Genomic DNA, 18,612 nt, shown 5'->3' on the forward strand with positions numbered 1-18,612 from the left:
CCTATTATGTCTAATGCAGTAATGGACATTGGAGTGCAACTATCTGTTGGAGTTGCTAATTTCAATTCTTTGAGTATATACCTGGAAGCGGAATTGCTGGACTATCTTGATAATTCTGTGTTCAGCTTTTGAGGAATTGCTAAGCTGTTTTCCACAGTGGGTACACTATTTTAATTCCCATCATCAGTAAACAATAATTCAAATATATCCATATCCTTTGGAATACTTCTTATTTTCCTCTACCTTTTAATAATTTTTAAGAGGTACATAAATCATGAATTGATATTTTAATGCAGTAATATGTTTTGTTTAGATACATGTATATATTTTGTACTTTTCAAATTCGGTGTCCATGATAGAATAACCTAAGGATCTGAACCCGGGTCCTCTGCAAGAGCAGCCAGTGCTTTAACCACTGAGACATCTCTCCAGCCCCCAGTTTGACGTCTTTTCAAACCTGAGTGCCCATTTATTTGTTTCTCTGTCATGATTCTCTTGTGAGGACTTCTAGCCTGATGCTGAGTGAGCATGAGCATCCCTGTCTTATTTTAGATGCTAGAAAAAAAATCTTTCAGCTTTTTCCTTTGATTAGCTATCAGCATATTGTAATAGTCTGTGTAATTCTGTGATATTCCTAATTCTTTGGTGCTATTATCATGAAGGGATATTGAATTTTAGCAAATGTCCTTTCTTTATTTATTGAGGTGATCATAGGGTCTTCTGTCTGTCCTTCATTCTGTCAGAATGGTTTGTCAGATCATTGGTTTATAAACGTTGAACCATCGTTGCATCCATGGAATGAAACCCACTTTACCATAATGAAGAGATTTTTTTTAACTTAAAACTTTATTGAGAGTTTCATACATGCATATAAGATGCTTTGATAAAATCCATGCCCACTCTCTCCCCTCCAACACCTCCCATATCTTCCCATCACTTTTTTCTGACAACTTGGTTCTTTCTTTCTTTCTTTCTTTCTTTCTTTCTTTCTTTCTTTCTTTCTTTCTTTCTCTCTCTCTCTCTTTCTTTTTTTCTTTCTTTTTCTTTTCTCTTTCTTTCTTTTTTTTTTTTTGGTTTTTTTGAGAAAAAGTCTCTTTGTAGCCCCAGCTGGCCTTCCTTCCTTCCTTCCTTTTCTTTTTTTTTATGGGGCCTTTTGCTACTCTAATATTCTCCCCTCTGAAGAGGTAATCCTAAATCTTTTAGGGATTAGATAAGAGCTCCCAAATGCTTTTGACATTTTTGACCTTTGGAAGAGAGTATGTTGCTAAGAGGCCCAAGGACATTTTGACTTTTAGCTAAGAAACTGGCTACTTTTCTTTGGGGTCTTTTTACCCTAACTGCCTAGCCAGTTCCTACCTCCTATTCTTATCACACCATCCTCTGAAGAGGTTACCCGAATTAATGATAAGGAATCAGGACGCAGACTGCTCTGGCTTCTTCCATGCTGAATGAAGGGTGAGGCAATTGGGGTACCCCTTCGGTGGGTCTATCTAAAAGACTCCCAAATTGCATAACTCTTAATCTGTAGAGAGAAAAGAAAGTCCTTGACTGGTGAATAGGGAATGTGAAGGACAAGTAAAGGCAAGAGCAGTTAGCATTACAAGTTCTAGAAAGGGAACCAGAAAAAAGTCAGAATAGGGCAAATGTTCATATCAGAGTCCATTGGGATTTCTTGACAAGAGATTCCAAAAGCATCCCTCTATTGGGTTCCTCCTCATTTTTCTTTTGTCTGCCAAGGCTGGACTCAAGAGTGATGGATTCAGAATTTACTTTCAGGCACTTTGATACTGTTGGATTGGCTAGAATCAGTGTCAGCTCCGTCTCAAAGGCTTCTTGAGAGGGGGAGAAGACAAATTTAGCCATCATTTTAGAAAACAATAGTGGGTTGTCTCCCTTAGCTACAGGTGGGCACTATAGCATTGCAGACCAAGATTTGAAGTGTTACATCTGAGCAGCACTTTCTGCTTAGAAACAAAATCATCAATGAGAAATAATTGTCTAAATAAATTTTATATGGACTTAAGCCAAATGTCTGAGATGTGTAATCCCTTGAACTCTTAAAGAAATATACTGATCACTTTAATCTTTGGTTATACTTTCCTTTTGGGTGTTTGAGACCATACAGTTGGCCCACATAAACCAATTTATTTTCACTCTTAGGGCCTTTTGAGGATCTGTTCCTCAGGGGTCACATGGACTTGGGAGGAGCCCCTGACTCCTTTCTTTCACCGGTTCCATCTATGTGAAGATAAGTCGAAGGTCTTACTCGACCATGCCTGGCTTTACTTGGAAGTGTGGAAGAAAGGTTTCCTCTGTGTTGACCCTCCTCTTTGTAGACTGGACACTGGTTCCAGTCCATCTGGTGAGGTCTCCATGGCCTCACTGAAAAGGAGGACAGATGACTCACCCCAGTTATAGGACATTTTGAGAGATGCTCCATAGTCCCCTGGAACTTAGTTGACCTTGGAAGGCAAGGAGCAAAAACTATCCTTTAAGTCCCTCTGAACAGATTAGTATAGGCCTCAAAGTATGGCTGTTAAACATCCAATTATGTTAGTTCCACCAGTCTGGTTCTTTTAATTACCATGTGCTATGTAGATAAAGCTTAATAATACTATTCATAATCATTTGCTACTATTTATTTTGTTAAGGATTTTTTTTGGTCTTTTTGATGCAGGGTTTCCCTGTAGCCCCAGCTGGCCTGGAACTCACTATGTAGACAAGGCTGGACTTGAACTCACAGAGATCTGCCTGCCTCTGCCTTTGGAGTGCTGGGATTAAAGGCGTGCGCCACCACGCCGGTCTTATTAAGGATTTTTGTGTCTATACTAATCAAAGATAATTGGCCTGTAGTTTTATGTGTGTAATTGCCTAATTTTGGTCATCAGGATAATGCTGGCCTCATGTAATGTCTTTGGACTAATTCCTTCCCCTTCTACTTTTTTGAAATACCCTAAGGTGAGTTGGCACTGGTTCTTTAAGCATTTCATAGACTGCAATAGCAAAGTCATCTGGTCCTGGGCTTTTCTTTGATGGGAAAGTTGTTATTACCAATTCAGTCTCTACTGGTCTTTTCTTTTTCTGTTTTTTTTTTCATTATTCCATCTTGCAAAGGCATTTGTATACAAATTTGTGCATGTATTCTAGGTTATTAAGTCTTTTGGCATATATTTGTTTCTAGTATTTTATAATGACTCATTGTATTTCTATGGTATGTTTAATTCCTTCCTTTTTGTTTTTGATATTTGAGAGATCTCTTCCTTAGACTATGGGTGTGTCTGTTTTGATTCATTTTTAAGAGCCATATCCTTGACCTTTTTTCATTTTCCATCCTTATTTCATTGATTTATGCTATGGTATTTATTTTTTTTCCTTGTACTAATTTTAGGTTTGATTTATTCTTGATTATCTAGGTCCTTGAGATGGACTAGTAAGTTGTTGATTAAAATTTTCTTAGTGAAATCTTCTTTGGCTTACTGCTGTTTCAGAATAACTTTTAAAATTTATTTGTGTAGTTTCTAAAGTTTTACTCGTCACTGATTTCTAGTTTGACTAAATTGAAAAGACACTCTATGATTTTAGTTTTCAAACATTTGTCAAAACTTTTTCTTGTAGTGCTTGGAATTGAACTCAGGATCTTTTTCATTCTAGGCAAGTGGACTACTGCTGAACCTTGCTCACAGTTCCTTAAGAGGTTGTGTGTGTGTGTGTGTGTGTGTGTGTGTGTGTGTGTGGTGTGTGTGTGTGTGTGTGTGTGTGTGTCTACTTTTGTTATTTTTGGTATAGGGTTTCATGTAGCTGGCCTCAAACTTACTGCAAAGCTGAGGAAGACCTTGAACTCAAGACCTTTTGTCATCACTTCCTGAATGCTTGGAGTTACAGGCTTGTGCCAGCATGCCTGGTTCATGTTGTGCTGGGGTCAAATGAAGGGTTTTATGCATGATAGGCAAGCACTCTACTTTCTGAGTTATGTCTCTAGTCCTGAGACTTGTTTTATATCCTATCACGAAAGCTATTCTGCATAATTTTTCATGTGCTTATGAGAAAAATCATGTGTATTTTGAACCTGGGTTCAAAATAGATCCATTTGGTCTAAGATAAAATTTAACTCTATGTTTTGTTTGTTTTATGAGAATCTAAGGTGTGTACTGTTTGCTCCTCTACCAAATGTGCAGACGTCAGAAACTGGAGATTTCTTTAAGGCTATTCCTGTGGAAAATATATAAATATCTGCAGGCAAAGCACTCATACACATAAAATGAATAAAATCTTTTTAAAAATAAAAGGTAGATCCGGACCTCAGCCCTTAATCTCTTGGAGTCAGCACCTGCATTTTCTTTTCAAACATGCATTTCTGGAATTCGAATCAGGTAACCACACTTGTGAGTTCAGGATTCCAGTGGTTGTGTTGAGTTTAGAGGATGGCAGTTCACAGCCCTTTGATTTATCCTCTGGCTCTTACATACTTCCCGTCCCTTCATCCATAGTGTTCCCTGAGCCTTAGTCAGTGTGGTGTAAATGTCTTGTTTAGTGCCTATCCCTCAACTGTCACTTTTTCTGCCAAGAGAAACATCTCTGATTAAGGCTGAGAGTAATTTTTGACTATGGATGTAAACAGGTATTTAGAAGCTAGTGTGATGGTATGTTAATTTAGTTAAACAATGCTAGTAAGTTCCCGCCTTGGGCCCATGATCTCCCCAGGCGTGTGTTGTTAACTGGGCTTGTAGTACCAGGCATGGGTTCTTTCCCATAGAATTAACCTCAGTCCAATCAGAAGGTAATACCACGCTGTTCTCTATATTCCCATGCTTTCTTTTTACTCATTAATGTCTCTTGTCCAGTTTAAAGAATTTCCTGTACTATTTCTTGTATAACAGGGTCTGATAGAGTCATATATTCTCAGCTTTTGTTTATCTCGAAATGTCTTTATTCCCTCCTTCATTTTAAAGTGTATTTTAGCCACACACAGATTTCCTGGTTGAAAGTGTAAAAATCCTATAAAAATCTATTGTCATACTCTTCTGGCATGTAAGGTCTCTTGAAAAGTCTGTTGTGAGACAAATTGCAATGCCTTAATATTTTGTTTCTTTTGTCTTCAGCACTGAGAATCTTTTTTGTCTTTCTTTTGTAGGAACTTGATTACAAGATGTGTTAGGTAGATTGACAAAGAGTTAAATGTGGATAGAGGGCTGTGAAATTCCTATACCTGAATATTTGTATTCTTCTCTGTAGGATTGGAGAATTTTATTTCTTTGAATACGTATTTTATCCCTTTGACATTCTCAAGACCATTTTGATTTTAATATTCCCAAATAATGGCCTTTTAAATGTTTTTGAATTACATCATTCCAAAGTTGTTTTTATTTCTTTCATTCTTTCTTACTCCTTTTTACTTTTCCCCTCCAACTGTATTTTCAGATGTTCTGTCTTCAGGCTCACTAATTCTTTCTTCTGTTTTAGCTACCCTGCTATTGATACCTTCATATATATATATGTATATATGTATATATATATGTATATATATGTGTGTATATATGTATATATATGAGTTATTATGTTTGCCTGTGTAAGGTTATGTGCATCATGTGTGTGCAGGTGCCTGTGGAAGTAAGAGGGCATCACAGTCCCTGGAACTGGAGTTACAGGTGGTTGTGAGCTCTCCTGTGTGGGAACTGGGAACCCACCCCGGGTCCTCTACAAGAGGAGTAAATGCTCTTAAATTCTGGGCTTTCTTTTCAGGTCCTCATGCCTTCTCTCTGGTTTTTAATTTTTCTAACTCTATTTTGCAGCTCAAGAATTTGTTTGAAAGTTCTGAATTGCTTCTGTCTCTGTTAAGTTTCTCACTGGAGTATTGACAAGTTTCTGTGTATTTTCTTCCATGTCATTGAGTTTCTGTAGAACAGCTGTTTTGAATTTGCCACTTGAGATGTGCAGATATTGGTTGTGATATAGTTGGTTTCTGGCATTTTATGTTGACCTTTAGGTGAGGTCACAGTTTTCTGAGAGGTATTTTTTCCAGGTTTGAAAGCACGTGCACACACACACACACACACACACACACACACACACACATTAACGTGTGTTAGAGGAAACAAAACTACAAGTACAGAATAGTCACACACACTCACAAGCAGTTCAGTTGGGCATGTCTTTTTACAGTCCAGTTCTCTCTGGAAATCCTTGATATTTGTTGGTGAATTATGATATCCTTACATTGCAAGATTACATATTTATTCCTGTCTTCATAATATGATTTATTTATGTCTTTTCAGAAATTCTACACAGGCCATCTCCTGTGCAGTAACTACAATGACATGACACCCAGTTAGTTTCCATTTCTGTCTTTGCAGGGGACAATTACTCTCTCCCTGTTGTGCTATCTGGAGTTAAAGGACTAGTGCAGTAGGCAGTCCTATGGCCACCAGTGCCACATTGCTTGGTCACACCTATGTCCCATAGCCCACTCAGACAAGCATAGCATAGGAATAGGACCAAGGCCCATAGTACATGATGGGCTGCTTACTGCTGAGGTAGACTTGTGGTCCTAGAATACTGTAACCAGCCTCTGGTTATGTGTTTCATAATAGAGATCCGATTGGCTGGGCCACAACACCAGGGTGGACCTAGGGCCTCTACCCCATGAACAGAGAGGGTTAGTGTCTGCCCAATGGTAGGTCTCTCCAACTTAGCACTGAGTTCCCAGGCAAATACTTGGCTTACTTTACTGCCCTACCCTCTAGAGGGAGGAGTCTTCCTCTTTGTTGTGTTGTCCAAGGTTAGAAGGGTAGTTGAGGCAGACTCTGACTGCCTATGCTGATGCTAAGCTGAGCTGCATCTGAGTCTTACAGCTGCATTGACCTGCGGAGTTTCAGGTATGCACTGCAGACCCATGCCTTGACTGTCTTCAATACAGGATGAAATTCAAGTCTGTCCTATGAGACCATATGTCTCTGTCTGATTCTTGAGTATGTCTAAAGGCTCCATTTGTGAACACACACCTAGGGATGGTGGCCTTTGGGATCTGCCTAGCACACGGTCTCAGTGCTGTGGCCTCAGCATTGGACTCCAAGGCAAAGTCTTTGCTCACTTTTCTGTCCTATTCCATAGATGATGGAGTCTCGCATCTTGCTATGCTGCCCAATGTTGGGGGAGGAATGGTGGAGGCCAGGCTGTTTTTTATATGCCTAGACTGGAAAGGTTTGGAAGCTCAATCTACAGGTATTGGCTTGGAAGCAAGGTTGCAGGGTTCTGCCTGACCTCCTGGTTTCACTCTGATGAGTCTGGTAGTGGGATTCAAGTGTAAGATCTGGGCATAATTCCCTCTCCTACCACCAGAGAGTGGTCTCTGTCAGTTTCCTTATATTATTCAGTGCATCTCCAATTTTTACAATACCAAAGAGGGCAGGTCTCTCATGTGGCTTCCTTAGCTCTTGTGAGTGAGGGTAGTGTGTGAATTGGTGGTCAATTGGGTCTGACTATGTGGGGAGATTACTGGAGGATCTTAGCAGTTAACTATCTTACTCTGGCTCCTTCCATTAAGCCATCCCCTTAGGTATGTAGTGGCATCTCATTGTGGTTCTAATTTGAACTTCCCTAATGACTAGTGATGTTAAACAATTTTTGTGTGAATATTGACCATTTGTATATATTTTAGTAGGAGAGATCATTTTGCTTATTTGTTTCTTTTTAGAGATAGGGTCTCTCATAGGCAAGGGCCTTGAATTCACTGTGAAACAGAGGATGATCTTGAACTTCTGATCCTCCTGTCTCTACTTCCTCAACTGCCATGCACTACAGTGGTGGATTGAATGAGAAATTTCCACCATAATCTCCCCTATTTGAATACTTGGTCCCTGTTGCTAGTGAAGGTCGGGGAACTGTTGGGAGACGGACCCTTGCTGGAGGAAGTACATCACTAGGGCCAGACTTGGGGACTTTATAGCCTCATCTCACTTCTAGTGTGTTCTCTCTGCTTTGTTTTTGCGGTTGAAGATGTGATCTCTCAGCTTCCTGCTCCAGCTGCCTGTGCCATGCTTCCCTGGCCATTGAGAACTCTCTGCGACCATCGGCCAAAAGAAACTCTTTCATAAATCACTTTTGGTTATGGTGTTTTATCACAGCTACAAAACATGACTAGTGCAACTACCATCCCCTGCTTTAGGCTCTCCACCCACTTTTAAAGTGGATTTTTTTCTTTATTGTTGTATTGTAGGAGTCCTTTGCATACCCTGGATAAAATCCTTGTCAGTTATGATTTGCATATTTTTTCCTGTAGGTATCCCCTATTACACACACATTTTCAATGATAACCTTTAATGAGCAGGTTTTAAAAGTCTATTTGTGTGTGTGTGTGTGTGTGTGTGTGTGTGTGTGTGTGTGTGTATGCCACAGTACATTGACATTTGGAGGTCAGAGGACAACTTGGTGATATTGGTTCTCTCCTTCCACCATGTGGGTCCTGGGGATCAAACTAAGCTCATCAGTCTTGGCAGCATGCACCTTTACCTGCTGAGCCATTTTGCAGGCCCCTGAGTCCAAGTCAACTTTAAAAAAAAATTTATCAATAGTTCTTTGGGTGTCGTATCTAAGAATTTATTGCTAAATCTAGTGGCACAAAGATTTACATCTGTATTTTCTTCTAAGAGCTTCATAGTTTTAATTTATATTTTGGTTGTTGATCCATACTGAATTAATTAATTAAATTTTTATGTGTATGAGAGTTTTGTCTACATAAGTGTACCCATACATGTAAGCCCACTGAGGCAAGAAGAGGGCATTGGAGCCCTTGAATTAGAGTTAAGGACAGGTGTTAGCTGCCTTGTGGGTCCTGGGAACTGAACTCAGTTCCTCTGCAAAGGCCGCAAGGGTTCTTGACTGCTGAGCCATCTCTCCAGTTCTTTGAGTTAATCTTTGTATGTTGTACTGGTGGTTCGGGGTTTTTGAGCTAGGCTCAAGCTGTTTTCAAACTTGCTATGCAGCTGAGGCTCACTTTGAATTGATTTACCTTCTTCCACCTCCCAAGTGCTGGGATTACAGGCAGGTACTTTTTATTTTATTTTCATTTATCTGTCTGTCTGTCTATCATCTATCTATATATTCATTATTTATTTTTTGAGACAGTGTCTCCCTTTAACCCCAGCTGGCCTGGAACTCATTATGTAGACCAGGCTGGCCTTGATCTCACAGAGTTTCACTTGCCTCTGCCTCTTGAGTACTGTAATTAAAGGCATGCACCACCACGCCTATCCTCAGGCACTTAGTTTTTGTAGTACATTCTGAAATCATGAAATGAAAATGTTTCAACTATGTCCTGTTCCAGTCCATCAATACAGAATATTTTTCTCTTTATTTGGGTCCTTAATTTCCTTTAAAATATTTCATAATTTTAGTTTTATAAATCATTTCTCTGGTTAATTTTATTCTTAGATAGTTTATTCTTTTATCTAGTATTATAATCAAATTGCTGTTTTATAAGACAGGATGTCACTAAGTAGTCTAGCCTGGTCTGGAGCTCTGTGTAGCCCAGGCCAATAATAACTTGAAGTTCTACTATCTAAGTTCCTCAAGTACTGGGATTATAGGCATGCAATTCTATGCCCAGTTTTGCATTAAAAACATCAATTTCCGATTGTTCATTGCTGGTGTATATAGTTATAACTGATATTTACAAGTTGAGCTTGTAACCTGCCACTTGCCTGAATTTGTTTACTAACTGTAATAGGTTTTTTGTGTGGCTTCTTTAAGTATTGATATTATGGAGGACCATGTCATCTACAAATAGAATTACTTTTTCTCCTTCTCTCTCCCCACCCACCCCACCGTTTTTGAGTCAGGGCCTCAGGAGGCAGCCCAGGCTGGCCCTGAACTTGTTATGTAGCCAAGGATGACTTTGAACTTCTGTTTCTCCTGACTTCAGCTCCTCCACCTCCCAAGTTCTGTTAAAAATAGGTAAATGCCAACACATGGTGCAGGGGTTGAACTCCGGATTTCCTTCCTGAATGCTAGGCAAGTCATATATCAACTGTGTGATGTCCCTAATCCCTCCTTCCTTTCTTTCCCTTTTATTTGTGTGTGTGTGTGTATGTGTGTGTGTGTGTGTGTGTGTTTGTGCATATATTTTTGTGCATGTGGGCGCCCGAAGAGGCCAGAAGAGGGCATTGGATCCCTTGTGGCTGAAGTTACAGGTGGTTCTTGACCTACCCCATGGGTGCTGGGAACTGAATTCAATTCGGTCCTGTTCAAGAGCACTCTAAAACTGAGCCATCACTCCAGTCCCTGCCTTTTGTTCTTGGATAGCTTATGTTTCTTTTTCTTATCTAATTCCTCTGGCCAGAACTTCCAGTACAGTGTTGAAGAACAATAGTGAAGAACATAATTATCTTGTTCCCGATCTTCCTGTGAATGATTTAAATTAGTTAATATTGTGTTAGGCGTTTTTTCATGAATGCTCTATCATATTAAGGAAGTTCTTTTCTATGCCTAATTTTATCAGTGTGTTTTATTGTGAAACGACATCACATTATATGTAATGCCTTTTTTAATATCAATGGAGATGATCATAATGGAGGTTATATATTACGGTTGTTGTTGAAGTCCATTTTCTGCTGCTAGAACAAAATAGCACAGATTGGATAAATTTTAAACAATGAGAGTTTATATAGCTCATGATTCTGGAGGTTGAGAAATCCAAGTTGGAGAAAAATGGATTTTGGGGGACTTTTTTGATACATAAAAATATGGTAGAAGGGCAAGTGAGCATGACCTGATATATAGAGAGGGCATAAAGGATTTCAAACTGTGACAGATCTACTATTAAGGTAATTAACTAACTCCAATAATGATAATATTTATCTATTAACCAAGAGCATCTCTCATGACCTTTTAAAGGTCCTACTCTTTGTTTCTTTGTTTTCTGACAGGGCCTTACTATATAACCCAGGCTAGTCTCCAACTCCCACCTGAGCTTCCTGACTTCTAGGTTTACAAGTGTGTATGTGCCTCCATGTCTGACTTTTAAGTACTATTTTTAATAACATTATTTTAAATATTATTTATTATTTTTATATTATATGTATGAGTGCACTGCTTGCATGCATGTAAGTGCACCCTTGTTGTGCAGTGCCTGTGGAGGTCAGAAGAGGGCATCAGATCCCTTGGAACGGGAGTGTCAGACAGTTGTTAACCACCATGTGGAGGCTGGGATTCAAACCCGGGTCCTCTGCAAGAGCAGCCAGTGCTCTTAACCACTGAGCTATCTCTCCAACCTGGAACATAATATTTGAAATGAGGAATTTTACATCAATATCATTTGTCATTTAAGTAGGGTTTTATGTCTCTGAGATAACATAGTTGAAGGAACTTCTGCTTTCCAAAGCATTTTACATGAGAAGATTCTAAAGACCAATCCAGTGAGCCAATTACCAAGTTAAAAAAAAATCATGCTCTAAGATAAAGGCTCATGTTTCATCGTGCTCAACAGATACTTTTTCTGGATCATAACTAATTTAGTCTAAAAAAAAAAAACAACGAAATAAGTGAATGTCATACATGGTTGTATGAACCAGAGGTAGATAAAGAAGCATGACAAAAAGGCTTTAAGACTGTGTGTGCCTTTTTCATTTGGCATTCCTGGCAAAATAATGGCAGTTCTGAGATAGATCAAAAATGATGATTTTGACTTTATGATCTACATATATATATATATCCTTAAAATAAAATATTCAAAATCTCACCTCATGAAAAAATAGATAAAATTAATAAGTAAATAGTATTTGAAAGAAAATAGCTACTGTGACATTTACATTTTTAGATATTTATTTTATGTGCATGAGTGTTTTGCCTGCATGCATGTTAAGTGCACCTGTGTTGTACATCTCCTGCAGAGGCCAGAAGATGCTGTTGGATTCCCTGAAACTGGAGTTACCATCCATTGTTAGCCACCATGTGGGTGTTGGGAACCAAATTCGTGTCTTCTGCAAGAGCAGCCAGTGTTCTTAACCATTTTGAGCCATCTCTCCAGCCCTAGACATTTACATTTTAAATAAATAATTCACTGGCAAAGAATATCTTTACAGTTATTTCCCCTTCCTTCTCTTTGTGGATCCATTAACATCTATTTAAAACTGTAGTTTTATTTCATTCTACAAAAGCAAGCTCCATATGTAGAAAAAACCCTTCACATCAATAATTATTCAGGAAATACAAATTGAAACCACAGTGAGATATTACCTCTCACTTGTTAGAATGGCTATTATAAAAAGAGCTAAATGTAAATGATGACAATGATGTGGAAGAAAAGGAACCCATGTACACTGTTGATCAGAATGTAAATTAGTGCAGTTGCAGTGGTAATCATCATGGAGTCTCCAGTTCCAGGGTGTCTGATGCCCTCTTCTGGCCTCTCTGGGTATTGCATGACACAGGTGCCCTTATGTATAGAGGCAATAGACTCATACATGTAAAATAAAAATAAATTTAATTTTTTTAAATAGCTTGAAACAGTAAGGGAAAGTAGCTTCCTTGGGCATTTTTGGTGACTAAGGAATTGGCCAAGGATTATAGTTTTCTCATTTGTTTTGAACTTTCCATAGAGAGAGTACCCTGGGTTTTTTTCAGTGTGCTCATATGTGAAAGGGTAAATTATCAGAAGCATATGCAGGTAGAGTACGTTGTGACTGAAGCAACATACTGAGTTTGGTTGATCAGTATATTTCTAGCATCTTGATCTGGAAAACTGAATCTTGTAGAATATGCTCGATGTCCAAACATTCAATATACAGATAGCGTGGATAGCCTGAGAAATTAGTCTTTGCTCTAATACATTAGGAACATGGCTTGATGAGTTATATAATCATTAATGGTTATTTTCCTTTAGTACTTCTAAAAATAAAAATTATTGCACTTATTTGATCTTTCTTTAAATGGAATAATTTCATTTGCATAATTTAACATAAAAATGAATAATAGCAATGTGTTATATGATATCATGAGTAAGAGGAGAAAGAATAAGAGAAAATACTGACATATATATATATGAGATATGGGTTAGTATCTATAATTTTGGGGTTCTTTTTTACTTTTTATAATTTTTATTACACTTTTGCTTGTTTTTGTTTGTTTTCTTTTTTTTTTTTTTTGTCTTCATCTGAATATGTGTGTGAGCACGCTCACGCCATGGAACATGTGTGGAGGTCAGAGGACAACTTGTGTGAGTTGTCCCTGTGGGAGAGCCTACCTTCACGAAGTTGAAGAGCAAAATGGTTTGTATCTTTCATCATGATTTATGAAGTTATAAAAGGGGGAGGTCACATCCAGGAGCTCTCATGTTACTGGAGGCCGTACCCTCATAGGTGGGATGGAAGTGATGAAAGGTCAAAGGATACAGTTTCAGTTAGACCATGTTTTAGAGATTCGTTGTGCAGCATAGGGATCATAGTTAATAATGTAATGTGTATATCAAGTTTCCTAGATGAGAACATTTTAAGTCCTTACAAGTACTTGAGGTGATATATGTTAATTAGCTTGATTTATTCATTCCAGTATAGACACATGAAAATTTCACATTTCCCCCTGGGTAAGCATTTTCCTTTGTTAGGCAATACATGGCTGTACTTCTTCACCCCTACTTCCCTACATGTTGCGTGCAGGTTCCCGTATTACTCAAATTTTGTAGATTTATATAGTAGTATATGTCATGGGCGCATAATTATTGACTAAAGTTTCTCATATACATTGCTGCTTGTGTTGTTCACCTTAAATTGTTTAAAACTTGTAGTAGCATTCACGTGATTTTAAATAGCCTATTTAAATCACCTTTTATATTTATTTATTTTTGTTTTATGTACATAAGGGTTTTGCCTGCGTATAAGTGCACTACGTCAGTGCAATGCCTGTGAAGGCCATAAGAGGGAGGTGGATCCCCTGGAACTTGAGTTACTGAGGATTTTCAGCTGTCAACCCGAGTCCTCTGCATGAGCAGCCAGTGGTCTTAGCTGTTGAGCCATCTCTCCTGCCCTTTTAATCACTTTTACCTGAAACTTCCAGTGCATTAAGTGCATTCACATTGCTGTGTGAATATCACCATTATCTCAAGAACCATTCATCCCAAATTAAAACTCTATACCCATTATAAAAGCAACCCATTATTCTTTGCCATTAGCCCCGGTAAACACTATTCTACTTTCTATTTCTTTGAATTTGATGTTTCTAGCCTCTTCATATGAATCAACTATATTACAGTATCTGTCATTTTGTGTCTTGCTTGCTTGCACGTACCATAATATCTTCAGGGTTTATCCCTGTTACATACATCACAATTTCTTTTTCTTTTCCAAGGCTGAGTATTACATTGTATGTAGATACCTCATTTTATGTTTTCCTCTGTGGATGGACATATTTGTGTCTACCTTATGATTATTAAGAAAAAATGCTAAGGACATTGGTTGTACAAATATATTTGAGTCTCGCAGTCATTTTAGGTATATTTAGAAGTAGAATTAATATATGGTGGTTCTGTATTTAATTTAGGAAATATTTTGTTTTTCTGAACCCACACTATTTTTTGGTCTGTTTTTGAGACTCACTATGTAGGCCTCAAATTCACAGAGATCCACCTGCCTCTACCTCCAGAGTGCTGGGATTAAAGGTGTGTGCCACAACGCTTGGCTTAGAACCTGCACTGTTTTACATCGCTGTAAGTAATGCACTGGTATTCTTGTTTTTCTACAGTCTCACCAACATTTGTTAATTTCTGTCATGGTATAAAGTGATGATAATGTGGTTTTTCCCTTGCATTTCCCTAACATTTAGTGGTCCTGAGAAACTTTTTCTGTGCTTATTTTCTTTAGAAAAAAAAGTAATAACCCTTTTAAACAGACATTTTGTTGGAAAAGTTTTAATTATTTTTATATCGTTTTATATTCTTAATATTAGTCACTTACCATATTTATGATTTGCAATTATTTCTTTCTTGTTCAGTGAGTTGAATTTCCCATGGTAGTATGCTTTGAGATACCAAAGTTTTAAATTTTGATGAAGTCCAATTTACATATTTTATTATTACTATGCTTTTGGTTTCATAATCCAAGCACTGCCAAATCCGATGTTGACAAGTTTTCCCTCGAGCTTTCTTTGCAGTACTTTAGAGCTTTAGCTCTTATTTCTTTTAGTTTTGTTTTAGTTTTTGTGTAATTTTAGGGTTGAAATTTCTTTATTTGCATGTGGACATGTAGTTTCTCCAATACCTTTTTTTGGTAGGAAGAATTTGAGGCCTTGTCTCACCCTTGCAGCCAGGCTGGCCTCAAACATGCAGTGATCTTCCTGTGTTAGCCTCCTCAGTGCTTGGATTACATGTATGCACCGCCATGCCTGGTCTTATACCATTTTTGAAGGTATGGACTAAGACACGACTCAATCTATAGAAATTCAGTCTCAGAGGAGGTGGATGGTGCTCCTGAGGATAAACAGTAGATCGACCTCTGGTCTATACACACATGTGCACACACACGGGGACACACACATGGGGACACACACACACACACGTACACATCTTGCATACCTGCATACACATGAAAAGATTGTCTTTCCCCCATTAAATGATATTGATACTTAGTTAGCTTTTTATTATTGTGGCCAAAATAGCTGACATAAACAACTTAGGAAGGATTTATGAATTTATTTGGTTCACAATTTTAGATAACTCAGTGTGTCATGTCAGGAAGGTATGGAGAAGCTCGCAACGTGGTGGAGAGGAAGCAGGGCGACAGGAAAGCTGCATCAAAGCCCTCTTTCTCCTTTTGCTCCTTCTATTCAATCTCAGTCTCCAGTCCTTCAGAAGGTGCCACGCACCTTCAGTATAGTATGGCTCTTCCCCTTCAGTTAATCCTCTTTGGAAAGACCCTCAAAGAGACATTCAGAGGTGTCTTTCACCAGTTTCCTGTGTGAGGCCAAATCTAGTCAACTTGAAAATGAAGATTAGCCATCACAATACCTTTCTCAAACATTTGAGCATATTGAAGAGTTTACCTTTGGGTCCTCCAAATGTATTCTATTGGTTTATATGTCTCTTTGTGCCAGCACCATATTGGTTTGCTTACTGTACTTATGTAGTCAGCTTTAAAATTAGGAGTTGTTCATCTTCCTTTAGTTCCTTCCCAAAATTGTCCTGTTTATTCCCTGAAAATACATAAGAATTTTGGGATAAGATTTTCTAATTAAAAAAAAAATCATTGGATGGGCTGGAGAGATAGCTCAGTGGTTAAGAGCACCAACTGCTCTTGCACATGATCATGGTTCAATTCCCAGCATCCACGTGGTGGCTAACAACTGTCTATAACTCCAGTTCCAGGGGATCCAGCACCCTCTTCTGACCTCTGCAGGCACTTCATGACACGGGTGCACCTACCTACATGTATGGAATATACTCATACACATAAAATAAAAGTAATAAAATATTTAAAAATCATTGGAATGCTGATAGGGATAAAACTTATTATTGTAGGTCCGGATGTGATGGTGTATGCCTGTAATCCCAGCACTTGAGAGGCAAGTTTGAGCCTAGCCTGGTCAATATAGCAAGTTCCAAGTCAGCCAGGGCTACATAGTGAGACCCTGTCTCAAAAACAAACAAACAGACAAACAAACAAACAAAACCCCTAATTATTGTACACAGGTTTGTATAGTACCTATATCTTTATTTATTTTCAATTTTTAAATATTTTTATTGATTCTTTGAGAATTTCATAGTGTATTTTAAACATATTTAGACCCCTCCATCTCCAGCCCCAGACTTATGCCCACCTACTTTATATTCTCTATTATTTTTTATTTCTTAAAGGCCTATGTAGTCAAATACCTTGGAGTCTGGTTACCTACCAGGCATCACATGTTTAGAAGAAACTCTCTCTCTCTCTCTCTCTCTCTCTCTCTCTCTCTCTCTCTCTCTCTCTCTCTCCCCCCCCAGCTGTCTCTTGCCAATAGCTCCTCAGCTAGGGATGGGGCTTCATACCCACCTCCCCATCCATGCTGAGTTTTTGTCTGGTTTGGGTTTGCACAGACCTTGTGCATATTTTCACATGCACTGTGGGTTTAAGTGTATGGCTGCTCTGTTGTATTCAGAAAATATGGGTTTCTTGTATTCATTTCCCACCTCTGGCTCATACAGTCTTTCCACCCCCTTCCTGCATTGATCCCTATAATATTGACATCTTTAAAAAATATTTATTATTTTTATTTTATGTGTATAAGCGTATTGCGTGCATGTGTTTAAGTGCACCCTTGTCATGCAATGCCTGTGGAGATCAGAAGAGTGTGTTGGATTCCCCTGGAACTGGAGTTAAGGACGGTTGTTAGCTGCTATATGGATGGGAATTGAACCTGGGTCCTCTGCAAGAGCAGCCAGTGCTCTTAACTGCTGAGCCATCTCTTCAGCCCCAATATTGAGATATTATTATTATTATTATTATTTTGGTCTTTTTTGAGACAGGGTCTCCCTGTAGCTCCAGCTGGCCTGGAACTCACATGTAGACCAGGCTGTCCTTGAACTCACAGAGATCCGCCTGCCTCAGCCTCCTGAGTGCTGGGATTAAAGGTGTGCACCACCACACCCGGCCTTAATATTATTTTTTAATCTCTGAGCACAGGATGACTTTCCATTTATTTATGTCTTATTTTTTTCAGCACTGTTTTCTAATTTTCAGGGTACGTCTTTGGCCTTTTAATTCAGCATACTTATAAAGGTTTTACTCTTAGTGCTTTTTTAATTTTAAAAAAGTATAGGTTATTGCTTATATATGGACATGATACATTTATAAAGTATTTATTTAGCTTTTGTGTATGCATATGAGGTCTTTGTATGAGTGTAAGTGTACATGTGCTATGGCATGCTTGGAAGTCAGAGAACAATTTGGGGAATTGGGTCTCCTCTTGTATCATGTCCAGGCAGACTTTGTTGTTTCTGCTGCTATGTTGCATACAACTGTCTGTAAGCTGCCAAATGATTCTTTTGTCTCTGCTTCCCATCTTGTGATCGGAATGTTGGGATTCCAGATGCATGCTACAATTTCGGGTTTTTTATGTGAATTCTGGGGATTGAACTCGGGTCACAAGGTTTGAGAAGCTAGGACTTTTACCCATCTCCCTGGCCTCATTTTTGTATGTTGATTTTGTATGCTACAAAGTTTTTGGTAGCATTTATTAACTTTGAAAGATTTTTTTGTAATATCTTGAGGCTTTTTGTATATATAATCAGATGCTCTGCAAAGAGATTATTTATTCCATTCTAATTTATATGCATTTTATTTCTTTTCCTTTTCTAATTTCTTTATCCAGGATTTGGAATATCATGTGGATTAGAAGTGGGAGAAGTGAGCATCCTTGTCTTATTCTTTTAAATTTTTTATCAATATTTTTCTATACATACCAGTGTATTGCCTGCATGTATGTAAGTGCACTCATGTAGTTCAAAGCCCGAGAAGGCCAGAAGAAGGAATTGGATCCCCTGGAACTGGAGTTAGGACAGTTGTTAGCCACAATGTGGCTGCTGGGAATTGAACCCAGGTCGTCTGGAAGAGCAGCCAGTGCTCTTAAGCACTTAGCCATCTCTCTAGCCCCCCT

At 38.4% G+C, this 18,612-nt stretch overlaps 1 protein-coding gene across 3 annotated transcripts in view; it reads left to right on the forward strand.

The window, feature by feature from the left end:
* The window catches only part of Gprasp1 (G protein-coupled receptor associated sorting protein 1), a 46,429-nt gene that overhangs the window by 6,485 nt on the left and 21,332 nt on the right, over positions 1 to 18,612 (forward strand). The gene's annotated exons all lie outside the window — the stretch shown is intronic.

Source organism: Nannospalax galili, unplaced genomic scaffold, assembly GCF_000622305.1.
Source record: "Nannospalax galili isolate Female #2095 unplaced genomic scaffold, S.galili_v1.0 scaffold1188, whole genome shotgun sequence".
NCBI lineage: Eukaryota > Metazoa > Chordata > Mammalia > Rodentia > Spalacidae > Nannospalax > Nannospalax galili.